The sequence below is a fragment of the Drosophila suzukii genome, unplaced genomic scaffold (genome assembly GCF_043229965.1).
Source record: "Drosophila suzukii unplaced genomic scaffold, CBGP_Dsuzu_IsoJpt1.0 scf_6, whole genome shotgun sequence".
Lineage (NCBI taxonomy): Eukaryota > Metazoa > Arthropoda > Insecta > Diptera > Drosophilidae > Drosophila > Drosophila suzukii.
The window spans coordinates 2,241,902-2,265,348 of record NW_027255938.1 but is presented as its reverse complement, the minus strand read 5'-3'; the positions used below and the strand labels follow the sequence as shown (position 1 = coordinate 2,265,348).

The 23,447-nt window shown below is 36.9% G+C and overlaps 1 protein-coding gene and 3 long non-coding RNA genes across 6 annotated transcripts in view; 3 read left to right on the top strand and 1 right to left on the bottom strand.

Annotated features, from left to right (window-relative positions):
- Positions 1-3,160, bottom strand: part of LOC139355016 (putative leucine-rich repeat-containing protein DDB_G0290503) — a 235,034-nt gene extending 231,874 nt beyond the window's left edge. The window contains exon 1 of the mRNA XM_070999297.1: positions 3,031-3,160. The gene's annotated coding sequence lies outside the window, so the exon portion shown is untranslated. The remainder of the gene's footprint in view (positions 1-3,030) is intronic.
- Positions 1,145-1,687, top strand: LOC139355040 (uncharacterized). 2 transcript variants are annotated; one of them, XR_011605796.1, is made up of 3 exons: positions 1,145-1,286; positions 1,368-1,426; positions 1,523-1,687. It is a non-coding gene; the product is annotated as an uncharacterized lncRNA (long non-coding RNA). The 2 variants fall into 2 exon arrangements; XR_011605797.1 differs by having other exon boundaries at positions 1,509-1,687.
- Positions 3,150-3,688, top strand: LOC139355017 (uncharacterized). 2 transcript variants are annotated; one of them, XR_011605793.1, is made up of 3 exons: positions 3,150-3,287; positions 3,369-3,427; positions 3,524-3,688. It is a non-coding gene; the product is annotated as an uncharacterized lncRNA (long non-coding RNA). The 2 variants fall into 2 exon arrangements; XR_011605794.1 differs by having other exon boundaries at positions 3,510-3,688.
- A 1,397-nt stretch (positions 3,689-5,085) lies between these two features.
- LOC139355009 (uncharacterized) lies at positions 5,086-10,957 on the top strand. The gene is made up of 3 exons (XR_011605788.1): positions 5,086-5,253; positions 10,375-10,479; positions 10,588-10,957. It is a non-coding gene; the product is annotated as an uncharacterized lncRNA (long non-coding RNA).
- The last annotated feature ends 12,490 nt before the right edge of the window (positions 10,958-23,447 follow it).

Here is a 23,447-nt window from a genome sequence, read left to right as displayed (position 1 = left end):
TGGTCACCACAAGACTTACGGTTCGACCGCGTAAATCTTGTTTTCGGAATAACTTTTGAACGGGACGTCGGATTTTAACAAATGGGAAGTCATTCGACGCGTATTCTCAGTTTGAATAAAACTATTTTAAAAGCAAGGGGAATTTATCCCCATCGACTCCAGCAGTTCCAATTTTCTACGTTTTCACTTTTACACTTTCACCGGTTTTTCTCCTAAACGCATTACAATTTCTTAAGTCTTGCTATGTAATCTTCCTAGATTTTGCCATACATTTTCTGCTGTAGCGTGCCGTTTGAAAAAATCTAATAAGAATATTTTTCATCAAATTGTTTTTTTTCTTGTTTATTCCAATAAGTATGAAATATTACGTATACGGAGCTGAAACGCGTTGCACTTTTTATCGCTTAATATCTTCCAAACGGTAATTTTTAGGGTAAAAAGTGTCATAGATCAAAAGATCCTTATCTTCATTTTCAATTTCAAGGGCTACATGATATTAAATTTAAAAAGAAATCGTTCGACTCAATTTTGAGAAAATAGTCAAAAAGTGGTTTTTAAAAAAAACTTTTTATCATAACTCTAAATCTATTATATTCAGTAAATTTTACTATATGAAGAGTATTTAGCATATTGAATTATCTTTTCGGAGATATATAGCACGTTTCTGTACCACTAGTTGTTTAGCTGCTATAAGCATTTTAAATCTGGCTTTTTTTTTGGATTTTCCGCTAAACTAGCGGGTTTTTCCAAAAGTCGTAGAACAATCGTTTTCTATTTCAAGCTACTTTATACACCCATAGGGCTTCCAAAACCCTAACACTAAGATGGGATGCATACAAACCCACAAACAAAGGGACAAACATTTTCATTTTGGGAAGAAGAAGAAAATCTTGTTTTTTGAATTACTTTTGAACGGAAGATCGGATTTCAACAAATGAGGTGTCATTTGACGCGTATTCTCAGTAATAAAACTAGCTAAACAGCCGGGGGCTTTTATCCCCACCGTATCCAGCAGCTCCAATTTTCTAAATTTTTACTTTTACACTTTCACCGCTGTTTACCCCAAACAAATCTATATTTCGAAAGTCTTGGTATGCAATCTTCTTAGTTAGTGCAATACCTTTCGATTGCTGTATCACTCGCTATGATCGGACCATTATTGCAGATTTTCAATTCTGCGGCTTTATGTAGTAGTTGTCTTCGCACGCTCTCTTGCGCGCTTCGCCACTACGTGTACTGCCGTCCACAGTGATGTATGTATGAAAGAGATGCCATTGAAAATACAGGTATACGAGCGGAATTTCAATCCAAATTATCGGTGGAAAATCACAGGTATGTAAAGTAAACGAATTTTTATATTGTATTAGATTCTGATGAGGAAGAGGATCAAGAGAACTCCATTCCTTGTGCTGCGAAACTCAAATTGGTAAGAATTCAAATTAAATTCACCAACTTAACACCTTCGTTAACTACACTGGTCCAAGATAAAATACTAGAAAATCTGAAAGGATTTTATTTGTAGAGTACGTCCCCGGAGCCCAATCCAGAAACACCCAGCAGGAAAGTTGAACTGGAAGTACGCCAATCTACGATCGAAGTTTCTGAAGCGCTCGGCTCAAATTAAATATGAACCATAATATATTAATATATAAGAGTTAAAACCAAAATAAACAAAAAATAAACAAAATGTAGAATTCCTTTTACGGGGATCATATTTAATTTAAATAAAAGATGTATTTCAATTAAAATTCGCCTCTGTTCGTTTAAAATGTGAGTATTATTTGATCCAAATAAAAATATGATGAGTTTTAAGGCTAGCTACAATCATTTTAATTATAAAAACAATTCAAATGAAATATTCAATTTACCTGAACTAAAAATGAAAATATTTTAAGGAACTATGAGAATATAATACTTTATAATCTGCAACATAGTTAAATAAATTATTTTTTATTATTTTAACATGTTTGTTCGAAAAATCAAAATCGTTGAATTTACTATGAATTTATTTAAAAACAAGAAAGAACACTATAGTACATCGACTATCAGATACCCGTTACTCAGCTATAGGGACAAAAGGGAAATGGAGATATGCAAGCAGCATTGCGAGATTGAAATGCGCCACCTACCCGCGATCTCAATATATGGTTATGTGGGCGGTAGACAGATTTATGCGTTATGGGCGTTAGAGTGAGCGTGGCAAACTTCTTTTGGGGTCAATCAATAGGTATTGAGGAGATTAATACATTTCAGATAAAATCTGTTTTCTAGCACAAAAATTGTTGGCGCCACAGGTTTGGTCGGTTTGTGGGCGTTAGAGTGAGCGTGGCATCTTCGTGTAACAAACTTGCACTGTGTACAAGGCTACTTAATCTAATTCTGAAATCCAATTTTCTATCTTTGATGGTTTCCGAGATATTCGCGTTCATACCTGCGATGTTTTGAATTTTATGGGCTGTTTGTGGGCGTGTCAAACTTTTTTTTGTGTTAACCGAAAGGTATTGATGAGAACAACACATTTCAGTTACAATTTGTATTCTAGCATTAAAACTATAGGAGCCACAGTTTTGGGCGGTTTGTGGGCGTTAGAGTGGGCGTGGCAACCTGCTAAAACAAACATTCGCTGCGTAAGAAGCTCAGGAATCTGCAAATCCCAATAGCCTAGCTCTTATAGTTCTCAGCGTTCATCTGGACGGACAGACAGACGGACATAGCCAGATCGACTCGGCTAGTGCTCCTGATCAAGAATATATATACTTTATGTGGTCGGAAACGCTTCCTTCTGCCTGTTACATACTTTCCGACGAATCTAGTATACCCGTTACTCGTAGAGTAATAAATAACTATGCAAGGTATTAATTTTTACCATTTTCATGTTATGATCCAAATCGCTGGGAAAAGTAGTTGAATCGTTGGCGAAATAGTGGCATTTGCGATGTTTTTTCTACCAGTGTACAGTACCATTAATAATATTGCATTTTTTTAATGCATACATTTTTAGCTGTATGTGCTAGGAACAAGAAACCTTACCTTAGGCGCAAGTTCACGTGTCTAGTTGTGTTTATTGGTTTCGCAGCAAGTTTGAAACTTGTAGGTGCACTAGTTCCACTACTGTGTTGGCTGGCACTTGTGCGCGGTAATCGCTATGATCGGACCATTATTGCAGATTTTCAATTCTGCGGCTTTATGTAGTAGTTGTCTTCGCACGCTCTCTTGCGCGCTTCGCCACTACGTGTACTGCCGTCCACAGTGATGTATGTATGAAAGAGATGCCATTGAAAATACAGGTATACGAGCGGAATTTCAATCCAAATTATCGGTGGAAAATCACAGGTATGTAAAGTAAACGAATTTTTATATTGTATTAGATTCTGATGAGGAAGAGGATCAAGAGAACTCCATTCCTTGTGCTGCGAAACTCAAATTGGTAAGAATTCAAATTAAATTCACCAACTTAACACCTTCGTTAACTACACTGGTCCAAGATAAAATACTAGAAAATCTGAAAGGATTTTATTTGTAGAGTACGTCCCCGGAGCCCAATCCAGAAACACCCAGCAGGAAAGTTGAACTGGAAGTACGCCAATCTACGATCGAAGTTTCTGAAGCGCTCGGCTCAAATTAAATATGAACCATAATATATTAATATATAAGAGTTAAAACCAAAATAAACAAAAAATAAACAAAATGTAGAATTCCTTTTACGGGGATCGTATTTAATTTAAATAAAAGATGTATTTCAATTAAAATTCGCCTCTGTTCGTTTAAAATGTGAGTATTATTTGATCCAAATAAAAATATGATGAGTTTTAAGGCTAGCTACAATCATTTTAATTATAAAAACAATTCAAATGAAATATTCAATTTACCTGAACTAAAAATGAAAATATTTTAAGGAACTATGAGAATATAATACTTTATAATCTGCAACATAGTTAAATAAATTATTTTTTATTATTTTAACATGTTTGTTCGAAAAATCAAAATCGTTGAATTTACTATGAATTTATTTAAAAACAAGAAAGAACACTATAGTACATCGACTATCAGATACCCGTTACTCAGCTATAGGGACAAAAGGGAAATGGAGATATGCAAGCAGCATTGCGAGATTGAAATGCGCCACCTACCCGCGATCTCAATATATGGTTATGTGGGCGGTAGACAGATTTATGCGTTATGGGCGTTAGAGTGAGCGTGGCAAACTTCTTTTGGGGTCAATCAATAGGTATTGACGAGATTAATACATTTCAGATAAAATCTGTTTTCTAGCACAAAAATTGTTGGCGCCACAGGTTTGGTCGGTTTGTGGGCGTTAGAGTGAGCGTGGCATCTTCGTGTAACAAACTTGCACTGTGTACAAGGCTACTTAATCTAATTCTGAAATCCAATTTTCTATCTTTGATGGTTTCCGAGATATTCGCGTTCATACCTGCGATGTTTTGAATTTTATGGGCTGTTTGTGGGCGTGGCAAACTTTTTTTTGTGTTAACCGAAAGGTATTGATGAGAACAACACATTTCAGTTACAATTTGTATTCTAGCATTAAAACTATAGGAGCCACAGTTTTGGGCGGTTTGTGGGCGTTAGAGTGGGCGTGGCAACCTGCTAAAACAAACATTCGCTGCGTAAGAAGCTCAGGAATCTGCAAATCCCAATAGCCTAGCTCTTATAGTTCTCAGCGTTCATCTGGACGGACAGACAGACGGACATAGCCAGATCGACTCGGCTAGTTATCCTGATCAAGAATATATATACTTTATGTGGTCGGAAACGCTTCCTTCTGCCTGTTACATACTTTCCGACGAATCTAGTATACCCGTTACTCGTAGAGTAATAAATAACTATGCAAGGTATTAATTTTTACCATTTTCATGTTATGATCCAAATCGCTGGGAAAAGTAGTTGAATCGTTGGCGAAATAGTGGCATTTGCGATGTTTTTTCTACCAGTGTACAGTACCATTAATAATATTGCATTTTTTTAATGCATACATTTTTAGCTGTATGTGCTAGGAACAAGAAACCTTACCTTAGGCGCAAGTTCACGTGTCTAGTTGTGTTTATTGGTTTCGCAGCAAGTTTGAAACTTGTAGGTGCACTAGTTCCACTACTGTGTTGGCTGGCACTTGTGCGCGGTAATCGATGATTTACATTTCCATTTCCAGCTAGGGTTCGCGATGCAACACTAGCGGATGTTGCTTGTGCACTTGGTAAAATATATGGATCTGTGATTTTAATAATGCAATAACATGTAAGTGTTATCGCGGCCCGGACGATCAAGATTTGCCGCCAGCACTTTTTCTGATATGCCACCATGACTGTCACTTGTTTAAACTTTACCGTTTTATGTATTTGGCATGCATCTAAGGGGTTAATTACTAAGAAGGTCATAAGGGTAATAATGAGATTCAAGTAAAACTTTTATCGATAAGTTTAAACAGATCAATTTTATCTTAAGGTAAATTAACCGTTGTATGTATATTTTTCCAAATTTATATACCACTTATGATATTGGTAAATAATTTAACCTTTATGTAGGCACATCATTATTCAACAAGTAATTATATGTTCATTTTTCATTACATTCAAATTTTGTGTTAGACACTTAAACATTCACAAGCGACCAACGCGTTCGGTGAAACTTTTTTGTTTGGGCTATAGACTTTAGTAGTAGTGCAGCACAAAATCAACCACCGCAAGCAACCATTTTCAAACATGCCCAGAAACACACCACAATGATAGATACTATGAAACTTGTTTACTCTGTTTGAAAGTGAGTGGCTTTGCAGTATATAATGAAGACACTTACAAGCGTTACTTACATAGATAAAATTAAAGAGAAATAAAGAAAGTATATGTTTATGAAATGAGATTGCGAAAAGCGTATTCAGTTTCAATAATAATAACCTTCTAAAAAATAGATTTAAATTGTTGCTATACAGACCTAAAGAATCTCCCAAAAATAAATTAATACTCATTACTCGCAGATTAAAAGAGCATACTAGATTTGGAGGAAAGTATGCAACAGATAAAAGAAAGCGTCTTCGACGCTATAAAGTATATATATGCCATATCGTTATTCAAGGCCGAACCCAAAGCTGAGAATTGTACAAATGTATATTTATACCCTTGCAGAGGGTACATTGATTTCAGTCAGAAGTTTGCAACGCAGTGAAGGAGACGTTTCGAACCCCATAAAGTGTAGATATATTCTTGATCAACATGACTAGACGAGTCGATCTAGCCATGTCCGTCTGTCCGTCTGTACGTCCGTTTCTAAGCAAACTAGTCTCTCAGTTTAAAAGCTATCGGGCCGAAACTTTCCCAAAAGTCTTATATCTTTTGCAGGTAGTATACAAGTCGGATCGGACAACTATATCATATATAATTGGTGGGAAAATAATATGAAACAAATTATAGCTGCGGTGTTTTTTAACATATAACATTCTACGCTTGGAAATAACATTTTTTAATTAGTTCTAAATTTCGAATTTAATTTTATCAAAATCGGAGGACTATATAATATAGCTGCCATAGGAACAAATTATAGCTTCGGTGTTTTTTAACATATAACCTCCTACGCTTGGAAATAATATTTTTTAATTTGTTCTGAATTTCGAATTTAATTTTATCAAAATCGAACGACTATATAATATAGCTGCCATAGGAACGATAGGAAAATTGGTTGGAAAATAATATAAAACAAATTAGAGCTTTGGTGTTTTTATACCCTTGCAGAGGGTATATTGATTTCAGTCAGAAGTTTGCAACGCAGTGAAGGAGACGTTTCCGACCCCATAAAGTATATATATTCTTGATCAGCATGACTAGACGATTCGATCTAGCCATGTCCGTCTGTCCGTCCGTTTCTACGCAAACTAGTCTCTCTTTTTTCCCAAAAGTCTTATATCTTTTGCAGGTAGTATATAAGTCGGAACCAGTCGGATCAAACAATTATATCTTATAGCTCCCATAGGAATAAAAGGAAAAACAAATTAAAAAAAATTATATCTTTGGTGTTTTGTAGCATATAACCTCCTAAGGTTTGAAATAACATTATTTAATTAGTTTTGAATTTCGAATTTAATTTTATCAAAATCGGAAGACTATATCATATAGCTGCCATAGGAACGATCGTAAAATTGGTGGGAAAATAATATGAAACAAATTTTAGCTTCGGTGTTCCTTAAAATATAACCTCCTACGCTTGGAAATAACATTTTTTAATTAGTTCTGAATTTCAAATTTAATTTTATCAAAATCGGACGCCTATATCATATAGCTGCCATAGGAACGATCGTAAAATTGGTGGGAAAATAATATGATACAAATTATAGCTTCGGTGTTCCTTAACATATAACCTCCTACGCTTGGAAATAACATTTTTTAATTAGTTCTGAATTTCGAATTAAATTTTATCAAAATCGGACGACTATATCATATAGCTGCCATAGGAACGATCGTAAAATCGGTGGGAAAATAATATGAAACAAATTATAACTTCGGTGTTTTTTTTTAACATATATCCTTCTACTCTTGTAAATAACATTTTTTAGTTCATTCTGAATTTCGAATTTAATTTTATCAAAATCGGACGACTATATCATATAGCTGCCAAAGGAACGATCGTAAAATTGGAAATAACATTTTTAATTAGGTCTGAATTTATTTGAATTTAATTTTATCAAAATCGGACGACTATGTCATATAGCTGCCATAGGGACGATCGGAAAATTGGTGGGAAAATAATATGAAACAAATTATAGCTTCGGTGTTTTTTTAAACATAAAACCTCTTAAGCTTGGAAATGACATTTTTTTAAATTAGTTTTGAATTTCGTATTAAGTTTTATCAAAATCGGACGACTACATCATATAGCTGCTATAGGAACGATCGGAAAATTGGTGGGAAAATAATATGAAACAAATTATAGCTTCGGTGTTTTTTGATATATTATCTTATACTATTGGAAATAACATTTTGTGTATTTTTAAGAATTTCGAATTATATTTAATACAAATCGGACGACTCTAACATATAGCTGTCAAAGAAACGGTCAGCGAAATAATGAAATATTTATTATACCCTTGCATTTATTATTTTTATACTATTTATTTGTAATTGATTATTTAAGCCATGTCCGTCTGTCTTAAAGCTATCGCGCTGAAACTTTTCGAAAAGTCTTCTTTCTTATGCAGAAAGTATATAAGTCGGAGCCAGCCGGATCGGACAACTATATCTTATAGCTCCCATAGGAATAATCGAAAAAAATTTTTTTTATTATATCTAAGGTGTTTTTTATTTTTAACATATAACCTCCTACGCTTGGAAATAACATTTTTTAATTAGTTCTGAATTTCGAATTTAAAATTTAAAAATAAAATGAAACAACTTATAGCTTCGGTGTTCCTTGGCATATTATTATCTTATGCTATTGGGAATAAAATTGTTTGTATTTTTAAGAATTTCGAATTTAAATTTAATAAAAATAGGACAACTCTAACATATAGGCTGTCAATGAAACGGCCAGCGAAATAATGAAATAATTATTTATTTATTTAAGATTTGTAAGAATTTCGTATTTAAATTTAATAAAAATAGGACGACTCTAACATATACAGTTGCGGCAACAAAAATAGCACCAAAGTGTGGGCAATTTTTATTTGTGTACAAAATGGTCATTTTTTGCAATATTTTTCTTCTGTGTGTAAGGGTAAGTAGGTTTACATATCGTTTAACTAAAGTAAAAATGGTTGTGGGCGTAATGCGAATGGTTTTTAAAACTTCGATAGATTTATGAAAAAAGTAGCATAATTATGCGGCAACAAAAATAGCACTATTAACGGTTTTTGGGTATAAAACTTCATTTGCTCAGATTTGTTGGCTGTTTTTCGTTTTGTTGTATTAAGAATAAGTACTACTAAGTGAATTGGTAAAATAATGCATAAAATAGTGTTCCCAATGGGTCATTTAGCGCGCTGTAATGATACAGATAGAAGGACATTTAAAAAGCTAATTTATAAAGGCAATGCAAAAGATAAGTTAAGTTGAATCGTTGAATTCTTTAAAATAATGATTAGTAGTTACCTAAAACAAGAACACAAAAGAATAGCACGCAGTACGAAAGCCGCAATGACCCCATAACTGTTAAAAAGTCATTTGCATGAATGCAAGTAGGTCCCGTTTTAGGCGCCTATCAAGTCGCTTTTTTTTTTTTAATATTTGTAAGTACATAAAAAGTTGGATATAATGTACATAAAAATCAATTATGCGCTTGACGTCCAAAAAAAAAATCTCCCTAGACTGCAGAGCATGGGTGAATTTGAAGGGCGAGTTTTAAATAAGGCCCACAATAAAAGGAACACTCTTATATGGTCTGGCGGCTGAAAATTGCTCATGTTTAGATGAAAAAGACTTTAAATTCACATCAGGTAACCTACATATCCAAAATTGAGTCCCCATTTCACATTTGCAAAGAATAATAATGGTGAAGCAAGTATAATGGTATGGGCATATTCTCGTACTATAATGTTGGTACCATATCATAATGTAAACCCATACAGGATCAACATGTTCACCTTGATAGCTCAGAAATTGTGATGCAATTTTATTCGTAATACAAAACTAATTTATTTCCGAAGCTTTACCACGGTTATAACCCAAAAAAAATCAGTCAGAAAGTCGTACAAAGTTTTAAAACCCTTAAGCTAAATGGTATAATGGGGACCTTACAAGCCCCAGAACTAAAACACATCGAAAATCTTTGCAGAAATGTTAAAAACTATGTTTTTAATGCAAAACCGAAGAAAAAAAACTGCCCTCGAGCTATTTTGAAAGAGCCAGACAACAATTTTGCCAAGGGAAGATTCTGGTGTCTAGTGACGTCAAGGTCGGTCGTTGTTGTTGTTGTTGTTGCAGCCCAAGCTTTAGAACAATATTTTTTTACCTTAAGGTGTATGAAATCATACATTCCAATCAAAAAAAATTTTCAAATCGCGTTATTTTTAAGTTTTTTAAGTTTTTTATTTAAGTGGTGCTATTTTTGTTGCCGCATAACTTTGCTACTTTTTTGATAAATGTATCGAAATTTTAAAAACCATCCGTATTGTGGGCGTAACCACTTTTATTTTAGTTAATAGATATGTAACCCTACTTACCCTTACAAACAGAATAAAAATATTGCAAAAAATTACCATTCTGTAGCACAAAGAAGAATTGCCTACACACTGGTGCTATTTTTGTTGCCGCAGCTGTAGGCTGTCAATGAAACGGCCAGCGAAATAATGAAATAATTATTTATAAAAAAATTTTGCTTGGTTGATTTTGATCGTATTTTCCTTTACTCTGGGTATAGAATATTTTAATTTTTCAGAATTACGAAATTAATTTTACACAAAAAACTGACGACTATACTATTTTGCTGAATGGGGTGGTGTTAGGACACGAATAACATGGATACAGGTGTCCAAATTATAAGGTAGGATACCCGTTTTTCCTATTTTAGATTACAGAAATAACCTTAACAAGGTTGCCACGAAGCTAGATAACAGGTAATAATGCAGTTATTACGCAATACTTAAATTAGGTAATCAACTTGCCTTACCTAATTTACCGAGAGCAGTCGCGAAACACTGCTGACCATGCTACCTGGAGATCGTTTGGAGAAAATCGAGGACCGGAGCGCGCACGTGACGCTGTAGCGCGCGCAATGGTTAGGTCGGATTCCGAGGAGCGAGGACGAGAGCAGTCGCGAAACACTGCTGATCATGCTACCTGGAGATCGATCGAGGAAAATTGGTGGGAAAATAATATGAAACAAATTATAGCTTCGGTGTTCCTTAAAATATAACCTCCTACGCTTGGAAATAACATTTTTTAATTAGTTCTGAATTTCAAATTTAATTTTATCAAAATCGGACGCCTATATCATATAGCTGCCATAGGAACGATCGTAAAATTGGTGGGAAAATAATATGATACAAATTATAGCATCGGTGTTCCTTAACATATAACCTCCTACGCTTGGAAATAACATTTTTTAATTAGTTCTGAATTTCGAATACAATTTTATCAAAATCGGACGCCTATATCATATAGCTGCCATAGGAACGATCGTAAAATCGGTGGGAAAATAATATGAAACAAATTATAACTTCGGTGTTTTTTTTTAACATATATCCTTCTACTCTTGTAAATAACATTTTTTAGTTCATTCTGAATTTCGAATTTAATTTTATCAAAATCGGACGACTATATCATATAGCTGCCAAAGGAACGATCGTAAAATTGGAAATAACATTTTTAATTAGTTCTGAATTTATTTGAATTTAATTTTATCAAAATCGGACGACTATGTCATATAGCTGCCATAGGGACTATCGGAAAATTGGTGGGAAAATAATATGAAACAAATTATAGCCTCGGTGTTTTTTTAACATAAAACCTCTTAAGCTTGGAAATTACATTTTTTTTAATTAGTTTTCAATTTTGTATTAAGTTTTATCAAAATCGGACGACATATAGCTGCTATAGGAACGATCGGAAAATTGGTGGGAAAATAATATGAAACAAATTATAGCTTCGGTGTTTTTTGATATCTTATCTTATACTATTGGAAATAACATTTTGTGAAACATTTTAAGAATTTCGAATTATATTTAATACAAATCGGACGACTCTAACATATAGCTGTCAAAGAAACGGTCAGCGAAATAATGAAATATTTATTATACCCTTGCATTTATTATTTTTATACTATTTATTTGTAATTGATTATTTTAGCCATGTCCGTCTGTCTTAAAGCTATCGCGCTGAAACTTTTCGAAAAGTCTTCTTTCTTATGCAGAAAGTATATAAGTCGGAACCAGCCGGATCGGACAACTATATCTTATAGCTCCCATAGGAATAATCGAAAAATTTTTTTTTATTATATCTAAGGTGTTTTTTATTTTTAACATATAACCTCCTACGCTTGGAAATAACATTTTTTAATTAGTTCTGAATTTCGAATTTAAAATTTAAAAATAAAATGAAACAAATTATAGCTTCGGTGTTTCTTGGCATATTATAATCTTATGCTATTGGGAATAAAATTTTTTGTATTTTTAAGAATTTCGTATTTAAATTTAATAAAAATAGGACGACTCTAACATATAGGCTGTCAATGAAACGGCCAGCGAAATAATGAAATAATTATTTATAAAAAAATTTTGCTTATTTGATTTTGATCGTATTTTCCTTTACTCTGGGTATAGAATATTTTAATTTTTCAGAATTACAAAATTAATTTTACACAAAAAACTGACGACTATACTATTTTGCTGAATGGGGTGGTGTTAGGACACGAATAACATGGATACAGGTGTCCAAATTATAAGGTAGGATACCCGTTTTTCCTATTTTAGATTACAGAAATAACCTTAACAAGGTTGCCACGAAGCTAGATAACAGGTAATAATGGCGTTATTACGCAATACTTAAATTAGGTAATCAACTTGGCTTACCTAATTTACCTACGAATTGTCCCTAAAATCAGGCATTGTCCGCCATCGAAAGGGTTATATGAAGGTTAATATCAGGTATGATTCAAACCTATATATTGACTCGTAATCCTAATCCCCGGATTAGTCTGTGAAAACCAGTTGCCGAGTGACAACGTATACATTGTTGTGTGTATCTTTTATATTCAATTAATATAAACACACCGAAAGTATAAGGTGAAAAGTGAATGAAAATCCACCAAAAAGTACAAGGTGAAATGTGAATATAAGCCCATAAAAAAGTAAAAGGTGAAAAGTGATTAAAAATCACGCTGAAGCGCACGCAAGCGCCAGGTCGAATTCCGAAGAGCGATGACGACAGCAGGTGCAAAATACTGCTGACCATGCTACCTGGAGATCGATCGGGGAAAATCGAGGACCAGAGCGCGCACGGGACGCTGTAGCGCGCGCAATGGTCAGGTCGGATTCCGAAGAACGACGACGAGAGCAGTCGCGAAACACTGCTGACCATGCTACCTGGAGATCGTTTGGAGAAAATCGAGGACCGGAGCGCACACGTGACGATGTAGCTCGCGCAATGGTTAGGTCGGATTCCGAGGAGCGAGGACGAGAGCAGTCGCGAAACACTGCTGATCATGCTACCTGAAGATCGATCGAGGAAAATCAAAGACTCGAGCGCACACGGGACGCTGCAGCGCACGCAAGCGCCAGGTCGAATTCCGAAGAGCGATGACGACAGCAGGTGCAAAATACTGCTGACCATGCTACCTGGAGATCGATCGGGGAAAATCAAAGACTCGAGCGCACACGGGACGCTGCAGCGCACGCAAGCGCCAGGTCGAATTCCGAAGAGCGACGACGACAGCAGGTGCAAAATACTGCTGACCATGCTACGTGGAGATCGATCGAGGAAAATCGAGGACCAGAGTGCGCACGGGACGCTGTAGCGCGCGCAATAGTCAGGTCGGATTCCGAGGAGCGACGACGAGAGCAGTCGCGGAACATTGCTGACCATGCTACCTGGAGATCGATCGAGGAAAATCGAGGACTCGAGCGCACACGGGACGCTGCAGCGCACGCAAGCGCCAAGTCGAATTCCGAAGAGCGACGACGACAGCAGGTGCAAAATACTGCTGACCATGCTACGTGGAGATCGGTCGAGGAAAATCGAGGACCAGAGCGCGCTCGGAACGCTGTAGCGCGCGCAATAGTTAGGTCGGATTCCGAGGAGCGACGACGAGAGCAGTCGCGAAACACTGCTGATCATGCTACCTGGAGATCGATCGAGGAAAATAGAGGACTCGAGCGTTTACGGGACGCAGCAGCTCATAGGATCACCAGGAACAACCCTATCACTAATACACAGGAGCAAAGGACCAACACAATGCAGAGTCGAGCTACGGCAAGGGAACAATATCTTCGTAACATTAAGGACGGACCAACTAAGTTTTGTACGTGCTGTGGGGGAACGTGGTTTCCATCTCAGGTAAGTGGTTTGAACATACGTACTATTTCTTCTAAATACCCCAATTTTAGTCTAGACAATGCCTTTTATTTAAGCAGAAAGTTTCCGAGTCCGTCCGGCAAATATCAATTTTGCAGTACATGTCGTCAAGGCGATTCCAAAGGTAGGATACCATCCCTTTGTCTCTCTAATGGCTTCGACTTTCCAGAGATACCTGAATGCCTTAAAAACTTGACATGTCTTGAGGAGCGCCTTATTTCTCCTCGAATTCCCTTCATGCGCATTATATCCCTTGGATGTGAAAGGCAATGCGGAATAAGAGGCGCTGTAGTCAATGTTCCAATTTCAGTACCTGATACTGTAAGCGTACTCCCGTGCACCTTTGATTCGACCCATGTAATCCAGGTTCATTTAAAAAGAAGGTTAGAATATTCCCATAATTTCATGACGGAAACTATTCGACCCGCTCGGGTTATTCAAGCAGTGCGATACTTGGTTAACACTGAGCTTTACAAAAAGCACAACATTTTCTTTGACGGTGATTGGCTCAATCAAATGGGAGCCGAAGAAGAGATACCTTTCATCGCAGATGAATTAGACCGAGAAGTCGTAGAAGAGCTTCTTCGTCAACATTCTTATTCTCAATCAAATGACGCGCAAGAAGGTGATTTAAATGCCGGAGGTCATGAAACCCTATTAGAAAACGATGATATTGGACTTCAGCGTGTTGCTATGGCTCCCGGAGAAGGCCGCATTCCAACAAATTTAGCCCTTGACGACGACGCAGAAGAACTTTCCTTCCCAACTATTTCTTGCGGCGAAATATTTAAGGGCAATTCGACCTATGCAAAAAAAAGCAAGATCGCAAATTCGCCTTTACGACCGTCGTTGCGCAGTAGTGCCCAAAGTCCTTTATATGTACAAATATTAAGAAATGCAACGAATTCAAAGTTCTATTTCCATTGCCCTACGAAAAAAATCAGGTGCAGTAACTGCTGCAAATGTGAGGGATAATTCATTTGTTGACAGTCTTGTACAACATGACGATGGATTTCACATTCTAAAAGGCCTCCGTTCAGCTCCAGCACACTGGGAGGCAGAAAAAAAGAAAGTTATAGCCATGATAAGACAATTTGGGTTGCCTACATTCTTCATAACCCTCTCTGCTGCTGAATCTAAGTGGAACGAACTCTTAGTTATTCTATCTCTTTTATTGGATAGCAGAGACATTACTGAGGAAGAGGCAGCCGAAAAAGCTAGACTAATTCGATCGGACCCAGTAACGTGCTCCCGGTACTTCGACTACATGTTCCGGCAATTAATGAAATTATTTAATAGCTCCGAGATATTTGGTGAGTTAAGACTCGTCCATTATTATTGGAGGATCGAGTTCCAGCACAGAGGATCGCCGCACTCTCATGGCATGTATTGGTTTTCTGGTGCCCCAAAGCTAGAAGGACCCGATAACGCCGAAGAGGTCACCCGCTTTATTGATCGTTTCATTACTACCAGCGGGGACGATCCTGAAATTCATGAAGTAATTCAATATCAGCGCCATAAGCACAGCGCTTCATGTTTAAGGGAACTGCGAGGACAACAATTCTGCCGATTTAATATGCCATACCCACCAATGCCTGAAACTCTGGTTTTGTATCCATTTGAAGAAAACGAATCCAACGTTGAAGAATATAAAGAAATATTTAAAAAAGTTAAAGAGCTCCTAAAGTCTGTTTCCGAAGAAGAATCGGCCATGTTTAATAATTTTGAATATTTTCTCAGCCATCTTGAAATTTCATATGAGGAGTACAAGTTCGCCATTCGGTCTAGCTTAAAAGAGCCCCAAGTATTTCTTCGTCGCCAATTTTCTGATAGGTTGCTAAATGCTTACAATAGAAATATTTTAGGCTTGCATAGAGCAAACATGGATATTAAATTCATTCTAGATGCTTACGCCTGTGGTAGTTATATAATTAACTACATAAATAAATCCAACCGTGGCGTGTCGCAACTGCTTCGAGAAGCAATGACAGAAATAAGCCATGGAAGTGTTTCCGTCAAAAGAAAATTTCAGCATTTAGGAAGAAAGTTTTTTAACGCAACAGAAATATCTGCCCAAGAAGCTGCATACAACATTTTAGGTTTACACTTGTCTGAGGCTAGTGAAGGGAATGTTTTTATTAACACTTGCCATCCAGATAAAAGGGTCCGGATAGTCCGATCTAACAGAGAATTAGAACAGCTTCCCGCAAACTCAACAGATATTTTTGAGCGAAATTTACTTGATCGATACGTGCAAAGACATGAACAAATAGAATCGTTATGTCTTGCGGAATTTGCGGCTTGGTTCAAATTCTCCAAGCTAAATGCACGGTCAGAACAGTCAAACGAAGAATATGACGAACCAATCGACTTTGATGCAGATGAAGAAAATAACGTTGCTGCACAAAGTTACCAAATGCTGGATGGTCCCCCAATCCCAAAAGCTGCTTTTCCAGTAGGAGCACAAAGTAAAACCATTGCGGAATCTGTTGCCCCAGGAAGTTTATTTGCTCGCCAAGTTATAGACTGAAATATTGTAGAAATCAATCTGCTTTTTCCCACTCCGGCCCCTCCACCAACATATTCATAAAATGTTTTTTTGGCTGCAACATTATACATTACGTGGGCGTAATACTGGCGTTGCTTAAAGTTGAGAGACCGGGTAAGCGAGCAAAGGTTATCGTCAGATACTATCGGAGGAAGTCTAATAAGAGGAAGTTCGCCATTTGAATCATTTTCATCTCTCTTCCTGTTAATCAAACATCTGGTCCTGTAAGACCCTTAAGCAATGACACTTTAAATACAATGCATTGCAAGTTGATTAATATCCAATTAATTATTATAGATGAGATTTCGATGGTCGGATCAAAAATGCTTGGATACTTAGATCAAAGACTTTGTCAAATTTTTAGAAGTCAAGATGTAAGTTTTGGGGGCAAGTCTATAATAGTGTTTGGAGATCTGAGGCAGCTTAGCCCAGTTGGAGATCGTTGCATATTCGCAGAAAATACATCTAATCCCTATAATATTCTGGCAGGAGCTAACCTTTGGAATAACTTTAAGTTTTTCGAGCTAACGGAAATAATGCGGCAACGTGACGACCACGCTTTTGCTTTGGCTTTGAATAATATGTCTGAAGCCAACATGACAAATGCAGATATTGAGCTTTTCAGGACAAGAGTTCTTCCAGTAACCGATGTTCCTGACGATGCAATTCACTTATTCTGTTCTAATGCTGACGTAAACCATTACAACTCTCTAAAACTTACCCAAATTAGAACTCAAGAATTTGTGTCAACTGCAGTAGATACAATTAAGTCAGCTAATATGTCTGAAAGAAGTCGAGAATCAACTCTTAGGCATGCCCAAAACATAAAGACCTCTGAAACTCAGGGTCTACCATATATTTTACACCTGAAGACTACTGAAAAATATATGATTACCGTCAATATTGACACAAATGATGGACTTGTAAATGGGGCAACTGGTCAATTAATGCGAATTGACAACTGTATGGTTAACGACTCATTATTAGTTACTGGACTGTGGATTAAGTTTACAGATGCCACTGTCGGTACTATAGCTAGGTCAAAAGTTCGAGGAAATGATCACCCAGACTGGACTCCAATTTATAAAACAGCCCGTGTATTCCAATGCGGAAATTCGGGACATTCTTCTATTGATCGAAAACAATTTCCAGTTGTTCCTGCTGAGGCTATTACCATCCATAAGAGCCAAGGAGCAGCCTACAGCAAAGTCGCAGTGCATCTTAAAAGAGGCATTAAGCGAGCTTCGTTGTACGTAGGTTGCAGCAGAGCAACTAGCGCATCGGGCCTTTTCCTTTTAGGAGACTTTGTCCCTCCAACTAGATTTGGAGCTACAAATGTCCAAGTAGAACTTGAACGTTTAAGAGGGGAAAAGGCTTTGACTACGCATTATGAATTTTTGGTCAATGAAAATGAGGATATCTCTTTATATTACCACAACGTGGAATCTCTTCGCGCTCATCGCGAAGATGTTGCCAACGACAACATTATTTGTTCTGCCAAATTTTTATGTTTTGTTGAAACCTGGACTCTTCCACAAGAAGAGTACACTTTAAGGGATTTCGACATTATAAGAAGAATAGATTGCAATCGTTTGAATGGTATTGGGAAGAACGGAATACTTATTTATGCTAAACAAAACATTTCGCAAAATGTATTATTACAAACACAAGGGCAACGTATCAATCGATTGCAGTTAAATATCTTGACACGTCATTTGTAATTGTTTATAGGAGTCCCGGATTTCCTATTGCAAGATTTCGAAATGAAATTAAAGCTGATGTGGAAAAAGTGCGTAGAATGGATAATACTAAAGTAGTAATATTAAGAGATTTTAATATTTGCAGATCCAAAGGGACTGATATTCTGGAGGAACTTTTGAATGCCTATAACCTCTTTTCAATCAATCATTCTCCCACAACAAAACAAATAACACAAATTGATTGGATATTTTCAGATTCTGGAATTCCACAAGCTCTTGCCATTACTTATGAGACACAGCTTGTAGTAGGTAATATAATTAAATATATAAATTGTAAGAATTGTAATAGGTTAGAAAAAATAATTAATTGTATATAGCATATTGTATATATGTATTTTTATGGTATTATTAATTTATTATTATAATATTTTCCCCCTCGTGGATTGTGACATTGACGTGGTGTGGGGGCTGAGTACGTGAAATTTTTTTAATATCACTGAAGCTAGCAACAATCCTTAAAATGTAACATAGTGTTACTAACATTGATTATTTCTTATAACTGCAAAAGTATTCAAACTTCGGCTTGCCGAAGTTAACTTCCTTTCTCGTTTCAACATATAACCTCCAACGCTTGGAAATAACATTTTTTAATTAGTTCTGAATTTCGAATTTAATTTTATCAAAATCGGACGACTATATCATATAGCTGCCATAGGAACGATCGGAAAATTGGTAGGAAAATAATATGAAACAAATTATAGCTTCGGTATTTTTTAACATATAACCTCCTACGCTTGGAAATAACATTTTTTAATTAGTTCTGAGTTTCGAATTTAATTTTATCAAAATCGGACGACTATATCATATAGCTGCCATAGGAACGATCGGAAAATTGGTAGAAAAATAATATGAAACAAATTATAGCTTCGGTGCTTTTTGACAAACTATCTTATACTATTGGGAATATAATTTTTTGTTTTTTTAAATTTATTTATTTATTTACTAATAGTGTTTCTTAATTATCTAAAACTTTTTCTTAAATACCAAACCCTAAACACTAACCTATCTTACTACCTTAGTATCAAAGCAAATCAGGAATTTGATGGTTCTTATAAAAATAAATTTCAAGATTTTCTAGCTCACCTTGACTATATTGACGCAGCTCTTATCGCATTTGAAGAAACCCATAGAAGGTTATTATTTAGTTACATTAAAGGAAACTTTGTCGGATTGACTAGGCCAACACTGCATAGGTATGAAAATATAGAAACACTTACCAAACTTAAAGAAATATTAATAAAACACTTTTGTTAAAAATGAGGGCAGCTACAGAGAGTAGAGTCGACAGAAAAACAATATTATGATAAAACAAGGAAGAAAGCTGTTGTCGAGTACCTCGACTAAAGGGACCAAATGGAGATGGAGACATGCAAGCAGCAAAGCGAGATTATAATGCGCCAGCTACCCGCGATCTCAATATATGACTATGTGGGCGGCAGACAGATTTAAGCGTTATGGGCGTTAGAGTATGCGTGGAAAAATTGTTTTGGGTCACTCAATAGGTATTGACGAGACTAATACATTTCAGTTAACATTTTTTCTGGCATGAAAACTGTGGGCGTTAGAGTGCGCTGCGTACAAGGCTACATAACCTAAGTCTGAAATCCCAATTCTCTATCTTCGATAATATCTGATATATCCGCGTTCTTATTAAAGATTATTTTAAGTTTGTGGGCGGTTTGTGGGTGTTGAAATGGGGGTGGCAAACTTTTTTTGGGTCAATCGATAGGTATTGATAAGAACAATACATTTCAGTTAACATTTTTATTCTAGCACTAAAGCTGTGGGAGTCACATTTTTGGGCGGTTAGTGGGCATCAGGTAGGGCGTGGCACACTGACGAAACAAACTTGCGATGCGCAGGAATTTCCAAAATCAGCATGTCTAATCCCAGTATTGATCTACCTGTTACATTCTTTCCGACGAATCTAGGATACTCTTTTACTTTACGAGTAACGGGTATAATTAATTAAGTATGTAATAGGCTACATTATCAAATTCTATTGGGAACGGATGCTACATATATCATATCCGAAGTCAACAGAATCGCCTTACGCGTCTGTAGAGACAGCCTACCAAAATCTACGAAGACTTTTAAAAGAAAACCAGGCTCCCTTGACGACGCTTATAAGATTATCGAATAAGCCCGCCACCAGAGTATAGTGTTTATAGTCCAACACGGAAAGTCAGAAATAACAGGTAGTTTATTAATTTAATTTATTATTATTACTGACGAGCCAGGTAATTTATAAGAATCAACAGAGCAAACCAAGACCCCATAATTTAAGCCCACATATCGATAAAATCCATTCTGTCGATTAAAGTTCTAATAATCAACAATCAGTTCAACCCTCTAAGATTACACGAATGTCCACTAAAACAAGCTATACACGGTCATCTGGTCAGAACAGAACCGCACCAATGGACATAGGTCAGTTTGAGTCTGATGGTGGTCGAATTGACACCGACCTAGGTTTATTAGAATGTGAAGAAAATTTTCAATTAGAAAGGTCAGATCACTTCCACATATAAAAATAGAACTGAAAGTTGGCAACTACTTATCATAATTGATTCGGGAGGCGAATTTTGTTTAATTAACGAGAACGTTTGCTATCCCAAATAAAAAAAAACCAACATTTCTGTGAACGCCTTTGGAAACCTAATTAATGTACGCAAGTTATGTAGGCTCCCAGCATTTAAAGAATTTAAGTCAAAAGACTATTTTTGTGAATTCCAAAGAAAGTCGAGGCTGTAGATAGAATTCCGTTACCCACGAACCAAAAACAAATCAAGAGTTTTCTAGAAATGACATGTTTTTTTAAGATGTATCTACATACGAGATAACTCAAATAAATCTCAGAATCTTAACAAATGCTTAAAAAAAAATATCAGGGTAAATATAGTCGACATCGAGTATAAGGAAACCTTCAAAAAAATTAAAACGCTCATCAAAAGCGATCCAGTCGTAACTTATCCAGCAGTTTTAATGCAGAATGAGCGAGTCACAATTAAATGCACTTAAAGAAGGAATACAGCACCTATTCATATACCTACATAATATAGAATATTAATACTAAGTAAATACTTATAAGCGACATTGTCATATCTTATTCTAAGACAGCTGATAAAGAAAAGGCTCATTCTTAAAATAAGCTCAACTTGGTTTTAAAAGTCAGTCCTAAAAGGAAAACGCTGACGTGCATACAAAATAAACACTTAAACTTAGACTCGCTTTTTATTTTGCGCTGAAGACTGCATACATTTGTTAACCGAAGAAGGTTACCAAATTTACTTAAGATTACGGCAACGAGACCTGTTCGTACCCAAAGGTGCTCAACATGACCACACCCAACAAATCATCAGTAGCCAAGTTGGGAACAGTACCAGGCGCTCAGTAGCACTCACTGCAGACTAACTCACCGTCTCACCGACTCAACGGCTCACTGACCCGCCAATGCAGTCAGCACATGTTGCAGTGTCAGTACCAGGCGTTCAGTAGCACCCACTACATATGAGAATTGCTGATCAGCATATTATATGTCTCACTAACTCACCGTTTCACCGACTCAACGCCACACTGACGCGCCAATGAAGTCAGCATATGCTGCAGTTTTAGCTGAGCCAACTGCACCATAATCATAATTTCCTGACCTACTTTAGAATATAGCTTAGTTCACTAATCATTACACTAAGCTTACGTGTTCCAAGTAGTATATAAGCAGGTATCAAATAAAGAATAAATCAGTTATCAACACATCTCTTAACTTCGCGGTTCTACTTCCTACATCTGGGAATAGGGCTCGTAATACACTATCTCATTTAGCAGCTAACCACGTTAGCTCTACCTCAGCGCAGTTCCGCATCGCCTGTGGTCCGGCATCGCAGTAACCATCGTTACCATTGCCGCGACGCGATCGTCCTGCCAGCAAAGCGTCCCCGTGCCAGCAACAAGTGCTCATTACCCCCTTGTCCTACGGTGTGACCTGGAAGTGTCTACTTCGGTAAGGCACAAACATTAATGACCCCGACGTGATCCTTTAACAACAAAGGATCACACTTAAGCAACTCCCTTCCCACTAAAGGACTCACAGCTTTATCCAGCTTTACAAGATACGCTTCTTCTTCCAGCGTCACAGGAACTCAGCTTAATCCAGCTTCACAGGATACGCTTCTTCTTCCAGCGTCACAGAAACTTCAGCTTAATCCAGCTTCAGAGGATACGCTTCTTCTTCCAGCGTCACAGGAACTCGGCTTAATCCAGCTTCACAGGATACGCTTCTTCTTCCAGCGTCACAGGAACTTCAGCTTAATCCAGCTTCGCAGGATACGCTTCTTCTTCCAGCGCCACAGGAACTCAGCTTAATCCAGCTTCACAGGATACGCTTCTTCTTCCAGCGTCACAGGAACTTCATCTTAATCCAGCTTCACAGGATACGCTTCTTCTTCCAGCGTCATAGAAACTTCAGCTTCATCCAGCTTCACAGGATACGCTTCGACTTCCAGCGTCACAGAAACTCAGCTTAATCCAGCTTCACAGGATACGCTTCTTCTTCCAGCGTCACAGGAACTTCAGCTTAATCCAGCTTCACAGGATACGCTTCTTCTTCCAGCGCCACAGGAACTCAGCTTAATCCAGCTTCACAGGATACGCTTCTTCTTCCAGCGTCACAGGAACTTCAGCCTAATCCAGCTTCACAGGATACGCTTCTTCTTCCAGCGTCACAGGAACTTCAGCTTAATCCATCTTCACAGGATACGCTTCTTTTTCCAGCGTCACAGGATACGCTTCATCTTCCAGCGTCACAGGAACTTCAGCTTAATCCAGCTTCACAGGATACTCTTCTTCTTCCATCGTCACAGGAACGTCAGCTTCATCCAGCTTCACAGGATACTCAGCTTCATCCAACTTCACAGGATTCTTTGTTTTCAAGACACAAAATATGTCTACTTCATTCATAGAGGAAACAAGTCACACAAGAATCGATTTACACAATCGATTACTAGACACCCAAAACGAGCTGCAAGGGAAAATCCAACAGCTCATTAAGAATTATGGCAAGGATTCTGCCGACCGACGCCACCGAGACGGCTATTATTCCGGTAAGCTAAATCAATTTAACGATCTCTGGCAGCA